Below are 19190 nucleotides of genomic sequence, written 5' to 3'. Positions count from 1 at the left end.
GGGAGCCTGGAGCTTCAAAGGGACCAGGGAGGCCAGTGGTGGCCTTATGTCCTGCCCTAACTTCCTGTCTAACCAGGGGCAAATGCTGGGGCATCTTAGGAGGCCATGCCCTGGCTCAGGCCAGAGCCCCAGGGGAAGTGGGACATAGTGGGCACGTGGGAGCTATCGAAGGCCTCAGATCAGCCCAGGGGCAGCAGGCAGCTGGAGGAGAGCAGAGGACAGAACCTCCAGGAAGAGCAGATCCCCAAGGTGGAGAAGGAGGAAAGGACAGAGAAGCTGGCATGGTGGCCTTCGTGAGCAGGTGCTAAGGACGGAGGAGGCCACCAGGGGCTCTGAATTTGTCAGCACCAAAAACGCACTTCTCCGATGCCCTGTGCCTTTGTGTCCCCGGGGCTTTTCCAAGCCATTGCTCTGTGTCCCCAGCACCCCACTGACCCCTGGACACTGTGGCCAGTCCAGTCCCCCTGCAGTGCCACTTCCTGTCACCAAGGAGGCTGACTTCATTCTGCCTCCATTTTCAAAAGCCAGGGCTGTCTCCCCAGCGCTGCCCCATGCAGGAGGTGTGGGGCCACCCACTCACTCTTGGCCCCAGGGGCCTGTAGGGAGGGGACCCTGCCAGCCAACAGCAGCACATCCTTGGAAAACTGAGAACACAGGCCCCAGTGGCTCTTCACGTTCACACCGCTGCCCTCCCTGACCCAGAGGCCTTCACCCAGCACAGGCACAGTGGGCAGGAGGATGTCCAGGGAGAGGCCAGGTCCAGGGCTCAGGCAGCCTTCTGTGGATACCCTGCCCCACTCTGCAACCTTGGGCAAGTTACATGGCCTTTCAGTGTCTCAGTTTCCTCATCTGTAAAACAGAAACAGTAGCTACCTTGCTGAGTGTTGTGAGGATTGAGAATGAGCTAATACTTTATGCAAAATGCTGAGAAGAGCGTCTGGTGCCTAGTTAAAATGTCATACAGGGCCAGGGATTTGGCTCAGTGGTTCTGCTGCCTGTCTCATAAGCACAAGGACCCGAGTTCAATCCCCGGTACCAAATTAGCTATTGTTATTGTGATTGTTGTGAGGACTGAATGAAATGATGCTGCATTTAAAATGCTACACACACACACACACACACACACACAAATGCTTGACACAAAGCCAGGCATGATCCTAGCACTCAAAAGGCTCAGGGCATGGCCCTAGCCCCCACAAAAATAGCAGAGGTTAGGTCTCCCCATAAACCCACTGGGAAGCCCAGCAGCCAGCCCGGGGGACTAATGGCAGTTTCCAGTACATGAAAGGGCAGGCTGTGACTTTGAGTCACTTGTGTCACCCCTGCGTCGCATTTGTATTTTACAAGGGCCGGGTAGACTCTGAGGCCCAGGAAGGGAGGAGCCTGCTTTGATGGAGCATCTGCCCAAGCACACTTTATAGACAGCACCCCTCTTCATGCTCAGGGCACGCTTTGAAGTACTCGTGACTCTCTCCATTTCACAGGGGAGGAAACCGAGGTCCCGAGAGGGACCGTGACTCACCCAAGGTCAACAATTCAAGAGCTAGACCTTCTGCTCAAGCAGCCTCCCCTGGCAGTAATAACATCCACTTTTGTTGGCCCCTGGCTGGGGCCACACCCAGTAATAAGCATCTCACACTCTGCCTCCTTTAATCCCCCGAACAGCCAGTGGGAAGGCAGGCCAATCATCCCCAGTCTGCCAGGGAGGGGCCAGGGCCCAGCTCAGTACCCTGAGTCACTTGGTTATGGAGCTGAGGTCTGGGTTTTGTCCGGACCTGGTCCAGGGCTTCTCGATGGAACCCACTTAGAAACCAAGTCCCTTAATTCCCCACCTTGGGGGCTGAACTTGGAGAGTAGGGAGGGCATTTCTACACCTCTGCCTCAGTTTCCCTGGAGAAGCAGAGCAATGTATAATCAAACCATCTCCTGAAGGGCTCAGGAAGGCTGCAGGCTCCCAGAGAGGGTAGGAAGGTATTTCAGGGGCACCCACGTGGTAGGCCGGCCCTCTGTCACTGTGTGCATAGTAGAGGGCCCGCCAAGCTTTCTGCCCAGAGTGCCCAACTCTCATGCCCATACCTTCACACCATTCCCTTAGTGCCAAGGCCAGACACTATCCGCTCTGGCTGCCCTGGCCTGGGTGCCTGGCCCGGGTGCCTGGCCCTTGTAAACCCCCTCACAGCTTCAGGCTGGCTCCAGGAGGCTGACAAAGGGGAGGAGGTGCGTCCTGTAGTTGCCCAGTCCCTGCTCAACCATCTACTGGCCCTGTGTCCTTGGCCTAGACAGGTCCAGGGCCATGTCCCAGTGGCCACATCCTCCCTCACAATCAGACACCTAGATGCACTGGCCAAGTGTGCCCAAAAGGTGACCAGTGGAGATGCAGCTGCATCGTTATGAGGCGCCATGGGGTGCTGATGCTCAACTGACCTCTCATGATACTTGGCTGGCCGTGACCACAGGGGCCCCCGAAGTCAAGGCTCTGCTTCGCTTCCTCTGGCTCACCTCTTCACTCATTCATTCCTGGTCCATGGTTCTGCAAAAGTCTGTGGGAGAGGAGAACAGCAGCACGATGGTAGAAGAATTTCTCAGGAGATGGCTGTGGTGGTGCACACACCTGCCAGGAGGATTGCCATGAGTTCAAGGCTACCCTGGGCTACATGAGACCTTGTCTCAAAACAATGAATAAAAAAGGAAGAAAGGAAGGAAACAGTACAAAAAGCAGGGTACGCAACTGTGTGAGGGGGACTCACTGGGTAAAACAAAAAAGAAAATATGTCCAGTGCAGGCTTGCACGTGCACCGCACGTGTTCAGGCTCTCTCAGAAGGGCTCACATATGAAAGCACATCCCGGAAGGAGTGAACCACGTGAAGGGACGCAGGGCACGAAGACCTGGGGAAAGAGTCATGAGATACTTGCGTCCATGTGAGATGCTCCCCCGGGTTCTGAACTGCTGCCTGTGTGCGTGCGTTACCTTTCCCAATGTAAACAGAAATGTGTGGGTGTTTTTTGGTTTCGCTTTGTTTAGTTCTGTCCTTTTTGTAGCTCTGGGGATTGAAGCCTGGACCTTCGTGCTGAATACATTCTCCATCTCTTTTAATTTTGCATTTATTTATTTATTAATTCTTGGGTTTTTGAGACAGGGTCTCAGTATATCGCTCAGTCTGGCCTTGAACTCACTGTGTAGCCCAGGTTGGCCTCAAACTCCTAGTGATCTTCCTGCCTCAGCCTCCAGAGTGCTGGGATCATAGGTGTGTGCTACCATCCCCAGAACCTTTTTATCTTTTTACACTTGATCTTAGCCAAAAGGCCGAGAAGCAATACCCTTTTATCTTTTTGAGAAAGGGTCTTGCTAAATTGCCCAGGCTGGACTCCAACTTGCCCTCCCCCTGCCTCAGCCTCCCAGAGTACTGGGATTATAGGCACCTGGATTAACTAGGAATAAGAAATAAGAAAAGAGCCCCGAACACAGTACATTGTGGGTGGCAGGCTGCAGCCATGCTGGCCTCACACCCCGGCCCCTCTGCTCAGTGACACTGCCTAAGGATGCACCCCTAACCTGAGGGGATGATAAAGGGCTTAAGTGAAGTCGTGAGTGTCCCTGGACAGGTCAAGCTAATTCCAGACATCCGGGTGACACAGGGATGGGCAGAGAGAGAGAGAGGAGAGAGAGAGAGACACACAGACGGCAGGGGCAGCAGAGAAGGGGGAGGCTGCGTGACAGAGGCAACACCTCTGACTCCTCCACTTCCGCTGAGCCTCCAGGGATAAACCAGGGCAAGAGGAGGCCGCTCCAGGCTGGAAGACACTCCCTGCACACGCCCATCTCCACACCACACAGGTGTGGATGCACGGGTTCACAAGTACAGCACCTCTGCCGGTCCTGTGCACTCCTGCTTGTGTCTGCAGCCCACACACTTGTGCATCGGCCTCCAAGGGTGCACACAACAAAGAAAGCCATCTGATGAGCTGTGTGACCTCAGGGAAGTCACTCAATCTCTCTGGGCCCAGTTCCCACCTCTGGCATGGTAATCACAGTATGGACCACATAGGAAGGAGCGAGGAATCCCCGAGACAGTGTCTGTGGCATCCGGAGGGCAGTGTCTAACTGATTCTCACCACCAAGTTTTCCTCCCACCCCCTTTTTTTGTGACAGGGTCTCACTACGTAGCTCAGGCTGGCCTCTAACTTTTGGCAATCCTGCTTCAGCCTCCTGAGCTCCGGGACTACATACAGTATGCACCACCACGCCCGGCTTGTTATGATTTCTAACGCGGATGTTCATGTACATAATCGCACATTTAATGCTACGGTAATGTCACATTACAGCTCATATTTCACAGGACGTGTTACAGTTTTGTGAAGGACAGGCTTAGAGGCTCTGGGTGTGTTTCATCGGCACATACACAAAAGCCTACTCACCTGCTCACAGATCTGGCACACACTTCAAAGTGTGTGTGTGTGTGTGTATGCATGCGCACGCGCGCGCACGCAAGTGCAAGCACTCTACTCACCCCAGCATGTTGACGCTTATTCACCTGCGCACTTGGGCAGACGCGTGAACAGACACACCTGCGCGTGTACCACTCTCCTGCGTCCTCTGCTTCCTCCTCCTAAGCTGAGTGCCGTGCTGGGCAAAGGCAGATGGCCTCAAATGTTGCTCTCCACTGGGCCAAGGCAATCCTCCAGGCCCCAGGCCCTTCTCAGTGTTGGATGCCCCTGGGCAGGAGGCGGCTGTCCTGGATGGAGAGAGAGAGTCAGGATCTCAGGGCGTTTAGTCCGGGGCTCCTAGAGGCCATTCACACGGCTGCCCCGGCGCCCAGTGGACCGACAGGTGAGCAAGTGGACACATTCCGCGAGTATGTGTTTCATCTTTGCCTCCTCTCTGGGCCCAGAGTCCACGAAGATAAGGCTTACATTGGGTATCTCCATTCCCAGCAGCCAGGCAGGTTCCGGTCATCAGTAGATGAAACAAGAAAGATGCTTACCGCCAAGCATGGTGGCATATCCCTGTAATTGTAGCTACTTGGGAGGCTGAGGTCGGAAGAGCACAAGTGCGAGTCCAGCCCAGACAATTTAGTGAGACTCTTTCTTAAAAGAAAAAATAAGACTACGGTGCTGAAAGACTTGGATTCAATCCCCAGCACTACAAAGGAAGAAAGGAAGAAAGAGAGGTATTTTATTTATCTTACCACAAAAAGTCTAAAGGGAAGGACCCAAGGCTGAGCCGCAGTGACCATGCTCAGACTCTGTATACACCTTCCTCTCTGGCCACAGCCTGTCACACACGGCCTCTACCCACAGATGTACCCGTGGCCTTCGATAGCTGACCCGGGTCCAGCTCTCACATCTCCACTGCAGCAAGAGAGGGAATGAAAAGAAGGGACACAGGGCCCACGCTGGGGTCTCCTCCCTGCCTGTAGCAACGAGCTCTAGCACACTTCCGCTGATGCCCTCTCGGCCGGAACTTGGTCACGTGACCACTGGCAGCTGCAAAGCAGTATGGGAAAGGCGGTCTCCTTATGGGTGGGTGGCTGGCTGAGCGCCGCCGCCAAACCCCTGCAATGGGTCACAGTGCTCCACCGGGCTGTGGGTACTGACTCATCTGTACCAGGACTTGCTGACCTCAGCTGCCAAAACTTCAGGGGTCCTCAGCGTGGGGTTTCAGTGTCGGGCTGGGGACACAGAAGCTGTTCTCTCAGCCCGCACACAACAGCGGGCAGGAGCTCACGGTGGGCTTTCCAGGCCAGTGTTTGCATTCTAGCTCCAGGGCCTTTTCCTGCGCATCACTTAAGCTCCCTGGGCCTCACCTTTCTCCTCTACAAAATGGGAACATTCGTCTCCGCCATGAAGGTGCATGACGTCACAAACAGGCACAGGGGAAGCCTGGAAACCCCAGGAGATGAGAGGGAGAAGAGAGTGCGGGGCCTCCTCATCCACAGTGCTCCCCGCCACTGGGAAAGGGCTGGGCTGCTGCCACTGCTACCAAGGGCCCTGGAGAGCTCTAAACCCAGCAGGAGCCAACTGTTTTGCTGTTTTTTCCTTATCCTCTAAATGGAAAAGATTACTCCTTCTCACGTAAGTGAGCAGTATGACAGAAAAGCAGATGAGCTAAAAGAAAAAAGAATCATAATATAGCTACCACCTGGGGCCAGAGATTTAGCTTAGTGGTACCATGCCTGCCTCACAATTGCAAGGTCCTGAGTTTGATTCCTGATTACCACCCCCCCAAATATATCTGTGTATATCTCTACCACCCAGAGATTGAACCCAGGGCCTTCACACTGAACTACATCCCAGCCCTTGTTATTTTAGGACAAGGTCTTGCTAAGTCACTAAATTGTCTGGGTAGAAGTCAAACTTTTGACCTTCCTGCCTCAGCCTGTCAGTGTTGGGACCATGGGAATGTGGCACCATGCTCAGCTTTATATATTCCCTTTAATGAAAAACTGATACTGCTCATGAGAGTCACATTATGTATAGGTTGCCAAAAAGCCTCAAAACGCTTAACCCTTCCCTTATACCCCCATGCTGATAATCAGATCATCTTTGTCCTTCCTGTCTGGCTAGGACTAAGATGTATTCCACTGGCCCCTCTGACTGCTTCACGCAGAAAGTTTTTTTCCCCATTCTTCAATTTTCAAAAATAATGATGAAGCTGGGTGTGGTGACGCACGCCTGTGATTCCAGTACTCAAGAGGCTGAAGCAGGAGGATCGCCACAAATTCAAGGCCAGGCTGGGTTATACCAGCCTGAATTACATGGTGAGACCCTGTCTCAAAAACAACACAAAAACAAAACAAAAACAATGCAGTGAACATCTTCACACCCAAATACATTTGTGTGAATATTTAATTATTTCTTTAAGCTAAATTCCTGTACCGACCTCCTCCGATTTGTGAAAGCTGTCTTCTTGTAAACTGCACGAAGAGAAAAAGCACCCAACATCTGTTTTCAACATTTTCAAACTTTAATCAAAGCCACAAGGAACTGCCAATAAAAGCTGGTGGGCCAGCAGGAGAAAAATCACTGTCCCCACCCTGAATTCATACCAATCTTACCCAGGAGTCAGGACACTGAACTGGCCAAGTCTCTGCCGCCTTGCTGGAGGCTAAACACATAATTTCCAGCCAGGTGTCTGCAACCCCAGCAATAAGGATCACAGCCAACTCTTAACCTGCTCTTGACCTGCGTCAGCAAGTCTCCTGGGATGTAATGACACTCATCTGGTGTGGCGGCGTCATTTGTCAGCTACTCAGCACCCACACATGCTCACAGGCGCTCATGTGCATGTAGTCCTCGTGAAAACTCTGCCAGGGAGATGCGTGATTATCCCTAATGGATGGAATCCCCCAGAGAAGAAACGGAGGCCCGGAAGGGTCAGCTGGACAAGAACCTCTAACCTACAACCGTTAGGCCTGGGGTTTGAACTCAGACAACCAGGTGCTTGAGGTCCAAACCACCCCTTAGTTTACAGGAGGGAGCACCTGGGTGCAGAGAGGGTTAGCAAACAACCTCAGGTCATGCGGTGGATTGGATGCATCTGGTATTGCCCTACATTGCTAGTGCCTAGGGGGTCTTGAACACCTTCAGGGGTCACTCCTCTCTGTACCCAGGATACCTGCAGGAAGTGGCGGATGGCGCCGCTGTGTTGGGGCCCCAGGTGGGCATGGCCGTTGCCAGTGAGCAGCCAGGCTGAGGCGTGGGTCCCTGTGGGAACTGGTGCTGGTCAGGGCGCCATGGGTACAAGGCAGAGAGGAAAGACCTGCTGGTCTGCCCAGCCAGCCTCTCGTAACCGATGATGATTCTCATGTTTAGAGTTTTAGAATTTTAATACAGATGAGTCCAGAATTCTTAGCTTCTGCCATTCTGTTACTCGGAATTCTTTACTGCATATTCCCAGGAAGCTCATGGCTCCTTCTGCCGGGCAGCCTGGGAGGAGGGCGAAGTGCTGAGGACAGTAATCAGGGCTCTTACCCCAAGGGATGGGCCATGGTCTCTTGCTTTGTCATCTCTTCTGGAACCTCTGCTCTGCCCCCCCCCACTGCCCAGGGACCCCCTCCTTATCTCCTCCTCCAGCCAGGCTCTTGCTCCCAGGAAGGGCCCCAAGGTCAAGATCAGCTGACCACCTCCTCTCAGAAATGTGCCCAAAGCCAGGAAAACAGCTGGTGCTGAGGCTTCAAGGTGTTACTGCTTTCTGTAAAAGACCCTCCCTCCCATAGCTCCATGCATCCCGGCTTCCCCGGCCACCAACAGGAGACTCTGCAGGAGGGGAAAAGAACAGGACCTCTGCTGCCCACACATACCTGCCTAGGACTGGAAAGGACTCTGATGGGGCAGGGGATAAGTGAGCAGGAAGCCACCTGAGCAGGGAGGAGACCAGATGCTGGGTTCCAAGCAGCATCTGGGCAGGACCCTGTCTCCTAGGCAAAGCCCAGGGGTGCACGCCTCACCCTGGAGCCAGGGTCTCGGTCTGTGCAGAGCAGGGAAAGAGGAAGGGGTTGCTGAAGCTTTGCAGAGGGTCTGGGCAGGAATCCAGTAAAAAGACCTGCAAAGGAGCCAGGGATTTGGCTCAGTGGTGCTGCCGCCTGACTCAAAAGCACAAGGTCCCAAGTTCGATTCATGGTACAAAAAAAGAGGGCTGCAAAGGGTCTCAGCCCAGAGGCACTGCAGGGGTGGGGTTCTCAGGATGGGGAGAGCAGGTACAGGTGAGTGTGGCACTTGGGACCAGAGCCAGGTCTTTGCCAGCAGACTCCTCAGGCCTTGAATGCTTTTCCTCCAACTTACTCTGCAAACTTCCAAACCCACCAGTGAGTTGCATGTAGTACAATGAACATCTGCATAGTCTCTGCCCAGGTTCACCTGTGCTAACCTGGGCTGCCCCTGCTTCCCTGAGCCCTCTGCTGACAGACAGCGACACCACTTGTACTGTGTTTCCTTGGGGGCAGATGGGACTGGTTCCAGGACATCCCTCGGATACCCACACCCATGGGTGGTAATTGTGTCCCTTAGATAAAATGCGAAGTGCTTGCATATAACCTTCCGCCTGTAGACAGTGTATCTCTAGATTACTTATTCTCACTACACAACGTACGCATTGTGTATCCACTACTACTGGATAGTTACATTGCTTAAAATAATAACAAAGGTAAAAATACTAGTCATGTTCTGCACAGATGTGTTTTTGTTTTTTGTTTTGTTTTGTTTTGGTTTGGTTTTGGTTTTTTGAGACAGGGTCTCACTATGTAGTTGAGACTGACCTGGAACTCACTATGTAGCCCAGGCTGGTCTCGAACTCATAGCGATCCTCCTGCCTCAGCCTCCTGATTGCTGGGATCACAAGTGTGTGCCACCACATCTGGCTCTTGTTTTTTGTATTCTTTTGAGGGGAATACCAGGGATGGAACTTGGGACTTTGTACTTGTGAGGTAGGCAGTGGCACCCGTGAACTAAATCCCTGGCCCTGTTTTTTGTGTTCTTGATGATAGTCGTTCTGACTGGGGTGAGATGGAATCTCAGTGTCGTTTTAATTTGCATTTCCCTAATGGCTAAAGATGTTGAACACTTTCTCATTACTTATTGACCACTTGTACTTCTTTTGCGAAGTCTCTGTTGGATTTTATTTGTTGACTAGGCTCTTGGGTATTTTTGGTGTTAAGTTTTTTGAATTCTTTATCCACTCCAGGTTTACCTTTTTGAGGTAGAGTAGCTGGCGGAGATACCTACCATTCTGCAGGCTGCTGCTTTGCTCTCTTGGCTGTGCTGGGATCTGTCAGATCCATGCAGCTCCATTTTTTTTTTTTTTTTTTCTGGTTCCAGGGATTGAACTCTGGTCCTTGCACTTGCAAGGCAGGCAGTGAAACCACCGAGCTACATCCCCAGCCCCACATGCAGCTCCATTTCTTAATTCCTGCTATTATTTCCCAAGCCAGTGGAGTCTTTTCAGGAGGGTTTTGCCTGTGCCTGTATTTCAAACTTTTCCCTTCTGTTTTCTTCTAATCGTTTTGAAGTTTCAGGTCTTATTCCCAGGTCTTTAATCCATTTTGAGTTGATTTGTGTATCGGATTTCAGTCTTCTACAAATGGGTACCCAGTATCCCAGCACTGTTTGTTAAAGAGGCCGTCTCTTTCCCAGTGTAGTGTTTTTGTTGTTGTTGTTGCTGTTTCATTTTGTTGGTACTGGGGATCGAACTCAGGACCTTGCACTTGCCAGGCAGGCACAGCACCACTGAGCTACATCCCTGGCCCCTTTTTTCCAGTGTAGATTTCCATTTCTTCATCCAGAATCAGATGGCTGTAGCTGTGCAGGTTTGTTTCTGTGTCCATGGTTTTATTCCCTTGGTTTACAAGCCTACTTCCATGCCAGTACCATGTTGTTCCTGTTAGAACTTTGGACTATAATTTGAAATCAGGTATTGGGATGCTTCTAGCCTTGCTCTTTTTGCTTAGGGTGGCTTTGGCTATTTTGTTTTTGTGTGTGTGTGTATTTCCATATGAATTTTAGGACTTTTTCCTACTTCTGTGAAGAATATCATTGGATTTGATGGGCATCGCATTGAAACTAGGTCATTTTTAGCAATATGACCATTTTAACAATATTAAATCTGCCGGTCTACAAACATAGGAGGTCTTTCAATTTTCCCATTGTCTCCTTTGATTTCTTTCTTTGGGTGTTAAAAAAATGGTATTAGGGCCGGGGATTTAGCTCAGTGGTGCTGCTGCCTGCCTCACAATGGCAAGGTTCTGAGTTCAATCCCCAGTACCAATAAATATATATATATATATTATATATAAATATGCAGCTTTTAATTTATTTTTTTTTACTTAAAAAGTGGAACAATACAATGTATATGTATGTATATATCTGTCATCAAATCAAATGCAATGGAACTGATATTTAAAAAAATTTTTTGGAGTATTGGGGATTGAACTCAAAGCCTTCACACTGAGTTGCACCCCCAGCCTTTCTTATTGTTTGTTTTAGGAAAGGGGATTGCAAAATTACTACATTTCCCAGCTTGGGCTTGAACTTTTTTTTTTTGGTACTGGGGATCGAACTCAGGATCTTGCGCTTGCAAGGCAGGCAGCGGAACCACTGAGCTAAATCCCCGGCCCTGGGCTTGAACTTTCAACCTTCCTGCCTCAGCCTCCCAGATTGCTGGTATCACAATTGTGAGCCACCATGTCCAGCTGAAAGGTCTTGATTTTATAGCCCCCAGCCATGAGCCAGTTCTCAGAACAAACAGCCACTGCTAATGTGCAGTGTGACCCACACACCCACGGCCCGCCCGGAAGCAGCTCGGAGGGCGCCTGTCACCTGTCACAGTGTTCGGCTGTCTTTTAATCAAACTCTCCTGCATCTCACACATTTATTAGTGAGAAGCCCAGCATCTCCCTCTTGAGGTCTCTTCCAGCCCAGCCATGAGCCAGTTCTCAGAACAAACAGCCACTGCTAATGTGCAGTGTGACCCACACACCCACGGCCCGCCCGGAAGCAGCTCGGAGGGCGCCTGTCACCTGTCACAGTGTTCGGCTGTCTTTTAATCAAACTCTCCTGCATCTCACACATTTATTAGTGAGAAGCCCAGCATCTCCCTCTTGAGGTCTCTTCCAGAATTGCCTGAGAATCCCAAGAGTTGCTGTGTCTCGAAGTCATCCCACGTCACAGGGCTGGGGGACACAGCCCTCTCAGTCCCTTGGCCCAGTCCGGCCCTGGCTGCTGACTACAAATGACACAGAGAGGGTGGGTCCCTCGGCCCAACCACAAGTGGTGTCTGCCTGCCTTATCAGCCCCTGCCTTTCTCCAAGCTTGGTCACTGCCCACACCCCTCGCACACCAGGAGTTATTTCCTCTGAGGTCCAGGTGCCCTCTGACAGCCGACTTTGGACAGGACTGTCCAGATGCCCAGGTAGGGCTCACCCTACTGAGCCTCACAAGGGAGGGGCTGGGACCCTGGGGTCTCCTTCCTGCTAAGGCTGTCCAGCTACCCACCTGTTTCCAAGGTGGGAAGGAAATTTTGTTTTGTTTTTTGTGGCATTGAGGACTGGGGCTAGAGTGTTTACATTTAGCTACATCTTCAGCCCTTTTTTATGTTTTATTTTTGAGACACATGGTCTTGCTAAATCCTCCAGGCTGGGCTTGAATTTGTGATCTTCCTGCCTCAGCCTCCCCGAGGGCTGAGATTACAGCTGTGCCCCTCCATGCCTGGCTACAAAGGAAGGGATAATAATAGTAACGGCAGAGGGTTGAATACATCAACAGGTCACTTTAACACAGGAACTGCCCAATAAATATGAACTATGATCATATACCTGTGTGCCGCTAAGTTTCCTATTTTATAAAAATAAGATCTCTCACACATATTTTCCTTAGCTTGCCTTCTGAAATTAATATAGGGCCGATATGCTGTCAGTCTACACGAGTCCGAGTCACTGAGCCTTCCAAAGGCTAAAGCAAGCTGGGTGAGCCGATGCTCACCTGTAATCCCTGCTACTGCGGAAGCTGGGCAGGAGGGTCACAAGTTCAAAGTCAACCTGAGCAACTTGGTGAGACTTGGTCTCAAAGTAAAATAAAAAAGGCTGGGATGGAGCTCAGTGGTAGAGCACTTGCTTAGCATGCACGAGGCCCTGGGTTCCACCTTCAGTACTGCAGATAAGATAAAAGAACAGTGTCCAGGCAAGGAAGAAAGCTACCTCTGCAGGAGCAAAACCTCAGTGTTTGCCTTGGGAATGATTTCCCTCACTGGAGAATTTAGAAACCAGTTCAGGTTGACCTTAGATCAGTTAAAGTTTAACTGCTGGGCCATTCCTGCTTTTTTCTGTCTTGGTCTGGGAGTGTTTGTTTTTGTGTTCATTCACCTCTCCTTCCACGTGAGATAGCGCCTGGTTTCCTATCCAGGGAGAAGTGAGTGAGAGTTTGCCTCTGAGGGTGAGGTCAGGAAGGACCAGGACCACCAGGGGTGCCACCAAAGAGAGGCTCAGGTCAGACTCCCCGGCCGAGGCATCTCTGACTCACTTACCTTTGCTTCCGCTCCAGAAAACCAGAAGTCTTCCATTTCTTCCTCACCACCCCCCGCCAATCAACCCTTCATGTCATCCTTGGATTTGTCCCCCAATATTCTTGTCGTCGGCACCCCCTACTTTTGAGACAGGGTCTCCCTATGTAGCCCAGGCTGGCCTCAAACTTGCAGTGTGTAGCCTGGGCTACACAGTGAGATTCGAAATTATCTTCTGCAGCTTAACATTGCAAGATGAAAATTCTCCAGTGGTTTCTCCCTGCACTTAGAACAAATCCCACCTCTCTCGGGGTGCCTCAGCACATCCCTGCCCTAGGGCTCGAGGCAGCCCACACAGCTGTCCCTGTCACCAATCTCCTCCCCTCCTCTGTAGAGTGTGTCACAATCACAGGAACAGTCAAGCCTCACGAGGGTGAGCGAACCTTCGTCCTGTGCACGCTAGGCGCCAATAAGTGTGCAAGCACAACCCACACCTGTGCCTCTCCCTGCACGGGGGTGGTGGCTTCTGCCCTGCAGTTGGGGCTCATACCTGGGGTAGATGAGGCAGATGGAGGAACAGAGGTCCTGAGGGGACTCGGGCAAGACTTGGAGACAAAGGGTGAACAGGGGAAAGAGGGACCCGTGGCAGTCCCTCACTTGAGAACGACAGCTCTGGGTCCCATCTTTTCAGCTCAGCCCTGTTACTCTTTGCCTGTGGGCCTGGCAGAAATACAGACTGCCCCCACCTGGACGAGGTAGCACTTGGAGTCTTTTAATTGAAAAGCAACCCGTAGTAGCTGGGTATGATAGTACACACCTGTGATCCCAGAACTCTGGGGGGGTGAGCCAACAGGACTACAAAGTTGAGCCCACCCTGGGCAATTTAGCAGTTTAGTAATACTTCATCTCAAAATAAAAAAGGGCAAGCCAGGTGGCGCAAAACTGTGATTCCCAACACTGGAGAAGCTGAGGCAGGACAATCACCAAGAGTTCGAGGTCAGGCAGGACTACAAAGTGAGTTCAAAATCAGCCTAAACTACATAGTGAGACCCTCTATCAAGAAAACCCAAAACTCAAAACCACAACAATGACAAAAAGGGACAGGGATAAAGCTCAGTGTGAAGGCCTTGGGTTCAATCCTAACCAAATCCAGCAGTTTTACCAAGGCCCCTCCCTCCCTCCCTCCCAGCGCAGCAGGACACAGGAACTGCACAGCAGGCTCCCAGCCTCCAGCCCAACTAGGATTTGTCGGAGCCTGGCAATTGCCCCGGCCCTGGGTGGGACTGCCCTCTTGCCATTGGTTCTCAGGTGGTGCTGGGGTGGCCGTGGAGGGATTCTGCTCAAGTCTTCAGCCCCTGGCAGTGTGCATGTGAAGCAAGTGTGCAGGCCCAGAACAATGCCCCCAAAGATGCCCATGTCCTTAGCCCACCCACATGGCTAGAGGGTCTCACTCTCTTCCTGCCTCTGCCTCCCAAATAGCTTAGGTTACAGGTGTGTACCAACAAACCCGGAGTGAAGTATTCTTAATGCTGGGGACCCATACTTCCTTCCTTCCTTCCTTTTTTTTTTTTTAAGCAGGGTCTCACTATGTAGTCCAGGCTGGCCTTGAACTTGTGATCCTCCTGCCTCAGCCTCCCGACTGCTGGGATTGCAGGCATGCACCACGGCCCCTGGCTCTGACCACACATTTTAAATGGTGAAGATGATATGTCATAAGTATTTTACCACAATTTGGAAAATGAAAGGAAAGGCGGCTCTGGATACAGTGGCCACCATCACATACCAAGGCCATCCCCCACCCGGAAGAAGGCTCCGTCTGGGGAAGTTGTACCATCTGTCACCAGGAAGGGCCACACAAGTCCACTCGTTGCTCAACAGAGGTAAGTGAGGGGTCCCCCACTTAAGAACCAGAGGATCATATTACATCCTGCCTTCCAACAGGAGGGAACACGGTCACCAGGATTCTGAAAGGCCTCTGTCCCTCCATCCCTGGGCTGCGGAGCCCCCAACCCTCATCCACTGTGGTTTCCTTCTGCATTTGCTCTCTGAGAGAAGCGCCAGGGGAGGCGGCTAAGCACTTTGACGGCAGGCTGGCCTCGATTTGAAATCCAGCTCCTCTCCCAGCTGGCTGTGCGACTGCGGCCAAGTTGCTTCACCTCTCTGATTCACGCATTGCCCGATATCCCTCAGGGGCACAGAACTGCCCCAGGTGAGGAAGGCTGGGATGGTGCAAGACAGAGGAGCTAAACAAGAGGCGCCCTCTCCCAGTCCCCATCCCGTGAGAGACCCGCCAGCCGCCCACTCTCACCGCCTCACTCTCTCCTCCAGACGGGCACCTGACCCTGTCTCTGTCCCCACAGCTACCCTCACTGGACACCTTCCAAAAAGCCACAGCCCTGCCCTGCGGCTCTGCCTTCTGCTTGGCTCCAGGGTGAACCCCGCCCCCGGCCCCACCTTCCCAGTTTCCCCCTTCTGGGCGCCGTGCCTTGTGGCCAGGAGCTCACTGCTCCCCTGGAAACCCCACTCACCCTTCACAGCCAGCTCCAGCTGTAACCCCCAGCTCAGCCCTGCAGAGCGCCGCACTTCCGCTGGTCCTCAAGGATAGATGTCTCCAAGCAAAGCGGAAGGGGCTGCCAGCGGCCACAGGTCCCTCTCTCGGAACTCGGGCCAGGTGTCTTCAGTGACCACCACGCCACAGGAAGGACACTGTCTGCTGCCCAGCGGGCGACATGCAACAGGACTGGCCTCTCCCTCCCACTCCCTGACACGCTCTTTGCTCACCAACTGCCCCCCCCGTGCACACACACACACTCACACTCGCACACACCTCTTTTCCTGTCCACCTCTCCTGGTTCCTCCTACTTGGTGTCCTTTGCAGATGTCCCCGGCCCCGTCCTTGTCCTGTTGTCTGATTGTCCCTCCACTGCTACCACCTGGCCAAAGTGCCACTCTCTCACCTGCATGCCACCACAGCCCCCACCCTGGCTCCTGCCCTTGCCTACCCTCTGCAGCCTCTTCCCAGAGCTGAGTGTGGCACAGATCATGTCTCACCTCTGCTCAGGACTCTCCCGCAGTAACTGTCTCACTCAAAGTGAAAGCCAAAGTCCCTCCAATGGACCAAAACCTTACATTATTAGGTGCCCGCTGTACTTAACCACATCCACCTGCCTTTTTGTTTTGTTTGGTTTGGTTTTTTGAGACAGGGTCTAACCATGTAGCTGAGACTGACCTGGAATTCACTATGTCACCCAGGCTGGTCTCAAACTCACAGTGATCCTCCTGCCTCAGCCTCCTGAGTGCTGGGATTACAGGTGTGCGCTACCAAGCCTGGCTTCCACCTGCCTTTTTAGTCATCTCATTGCCCTCCTGTACTCAGCCATGCTGTACATTCCTGCCACGGGGTCTTTGCACAAGCTGTGCCTGCTACTTGGAAGATTTTTCTTCTGAGAATAGGAATGGCTTCTTCCCTCACCTTCTTCAGATCTCAACTCAAATGTCAGCTACTTAAGGAGGCCTCTGGGACCACCCTATTTAAAACTGCAGACCACCTGCGCTCAGTATAGCCTAAACCCCTACCCTGCTGTTTCTTTGCAATCATGGTGTGACAAAGAAGTATTGAAAGTATTGTGTACTTTACTTCTTAGAACATCTGCTCCACAAGGATAAGAATCTCCCCGCAGCCATATCCCAGGGCTGGCAAAAATTAAGCACGTACACTAGGAGTCCTGAGTGCAGCAGGAGTGGACCTCTTGCCAAGACCATGGTGGAAGGGTCGGGGATTTAACTCAGTGGTGCCGTCGCCTGCCTCACAAGCACAAGGTCCCGAGTTCAATCAGTACTAAAAACACAACGACAAAACAAAAAAACCAACATCGTACCAGTGGAAGGGCTGTAGACACTGGTACTGCCCCAGTTAAACAGACCCCAGCACGCTAATGCGATTTACACTTTTAGACTCAGGAGTTCGTGTCCCTCTCACTGTAGTCCTAGAGGCACGTGGAGCCCCCTTTAGACAGCTGTAGAAAGTGAGGTTATCCCACCCGAGGCGGCGGGCCGGAGTCTCCGGAGGGTCAGGCTGGGCTGGAGACTACATTTCCCAGGAGCGTCTGCAGGCGGGGCAGGGCGGGCGGGCTTTATAGGGCCTCGCGTTCCAGGGGGCGCTGGGGGTGGGCCGGAGGGCAGCAGGAGAAGAGGCAGTGGGTGGGCCCGGCTGGAACCGAGCCCCCCCTCGCCCTGCGGCGTGTAGGATGCCAGGCAACCTGTCTCACTTTGTCCCCCCACGGCCCTGGGCGCCCAACGCCCAGAGAACCCCCCTTCCCCCCCAGGCCCCCGACAGGCGGAGGAGAGGCGGGGATCCCTGCCGTCCCTGGAGAAGGGCGACAGCACGCTGGAAGCCTGGACGCCCCACCCAGCTCCAGTTCCGGGGGAGAATTCCAGGTCGCTGGGATGGGCGGGGAGAAGAGACGTGCGCGATAGCTTGGAATGAAGGCTGGCGATCGCGGTAGCTGAGCCTCACGGTCTCCCCATTCCTCCCTAAGCCCCGCGGCCACCACAGTAAAATTGGGGTTGTGCAGGTAGGGATATTACCAGCCCCCAGGCGGGAAGCACGGGATATGGATCCCGGCTGAGAGCACTTTGCAAACTGCAATGCGCTGGGCGATTGAAAAAAAAAGTCAACATTGTGCTATTGGATTCCTGCAGTAATTCTCAGCCAGGTGGCGGTGACAACGTCTCTGAAGAGCGCCGCGTGGAAAACATCTCAGATATGGGGGTAGCTATGGGGGGGGTGTTTCCCCCCACCGAGGTCTTAGTGGGAACCAGTAGGATTGTTTTTGAAAAAAGGACCAAAACAAACCTACCACGGTATTGTTTTGTTCAACTTGGCGGGTTGACATCATCGAAGTAAGAACCTTGACCTTTGAACTAACTTGGCCCTTCAAGGGCTCCGCCTTTCCTGCCTGTGCCACGGAAATAAGCCCAGGGAGCACCGCTTCTAACGATTTTGGCCTCTCCTCCCCCCTCCACTAATCACTGGGATTAATCCATCCCCTGATGTTGGGGGACCCTGGTCTGACTCCTAAGTGCAGTAGCAGCCCTCCCGTAACCCCCTAACTACGACCTCATCTCTCCCTCCCCTCCCCCTCCCCTGCAGGACCTAGGTATCTGTGAACAGCTCCCGGGCCTTAGCAGGGACGCGTTCTTCATTTTGATCAGCTACAAACTCTCACTCCCAGGGTATTGTTTAATTAAAGAGCCTTATTTCGAAGGGAAGAAAAGTGGATTTGTTGAGGGAGTGTGCCAAGGGGCAAGCATCCCCCAGAATCTTAGCCCAGGGCAGCGGCCAAGTAGATAACGGCACGTGCGTAGCAGGTCTGCCGCAGACAAGGGCTCTTAAGGTGTTCGGGGTCCCTTTCGCTGGTCTCTGAGCTCCTAAAGTCCCTCCGAATGCCAGGACTCCCTACAGCGCCTGGCACCCCTCGTCCGCTTCGTATCTACCTGCCTGGTCGCACCCGGGAAGATGTATGTATTTTAACAAAGGCATTGCATAGTCCCAGGAAAATGGCGGTGGTCCCAGCCACGGATCCTTACACAACTGCACCCTTCCCGAGGATTAGTCACGACCCAAGGAACGCGACCCCTCCTATGCCTACCCCATAGAGCCCCGTTTTTCCCAAGTCTCTAAAGCACTCATGGCCTCTCTTCATTGCAGGGGCCCCCAAGAACGGTCTCTGGTTAGAGACATAGGGGCAGCTCCTCCATTGTGGACCGCCCCCCCAACACACGCACCACCTCCAGAGGTGTTGGGAGTAGGGACTGGACCCCCACGCTGGGCACTGGGATGAGGGGGCAGCGAGCTCTACCTCACACCCCCCAAAACTCCCAAGCTGAGTGAGGCATGTAAATGAACTCTCCGTTAGGATACAGGGCAGATGTGGGGGTCTCTGAGGACAGTAGGACACCGGGAAGACCCCCTCCATGTCTCTCTGGAGACCCAGGCAGCACTGGAGGTTCAGCCTCCGGAGGTAACCTCAAAGCAGAGGTCTGGGGGCGCGCTGTGTTAAGAGACGCCCCAGGAGGGGGAAGGGACAAAGTTTGAAAGTATCCTTCCAACTCTTCCTGGGAAAGTATCCTTGGGGGCCCCAAGGACAGAGAGGGGGTAGGGGTACTGGGGGGCCAGTGGTGGGGTGACTCCTGAGAGGC

The sequence above is a fragment of the Fukomys damarensis genome, unplaced genomic scaffold, assembly GCF_012274545.1.
Source record: "Fukomys damarensis isolate Sample0158 unplaced genomic scaffold, DMR_v1.0_HiC HiC_scaffold_19, whole genome shotgun sequence".
In the NCBI taxonomy this organism is placed as follows: domain Eukaryota; kingdom Metazoa; phylum Chordata; class Mammalia; order Rodentia; family Bathyergidae; genus Fukomys; species Fukomys damarensis.
Note: the sequence above shows the minus strand (reverse complement) of the source record.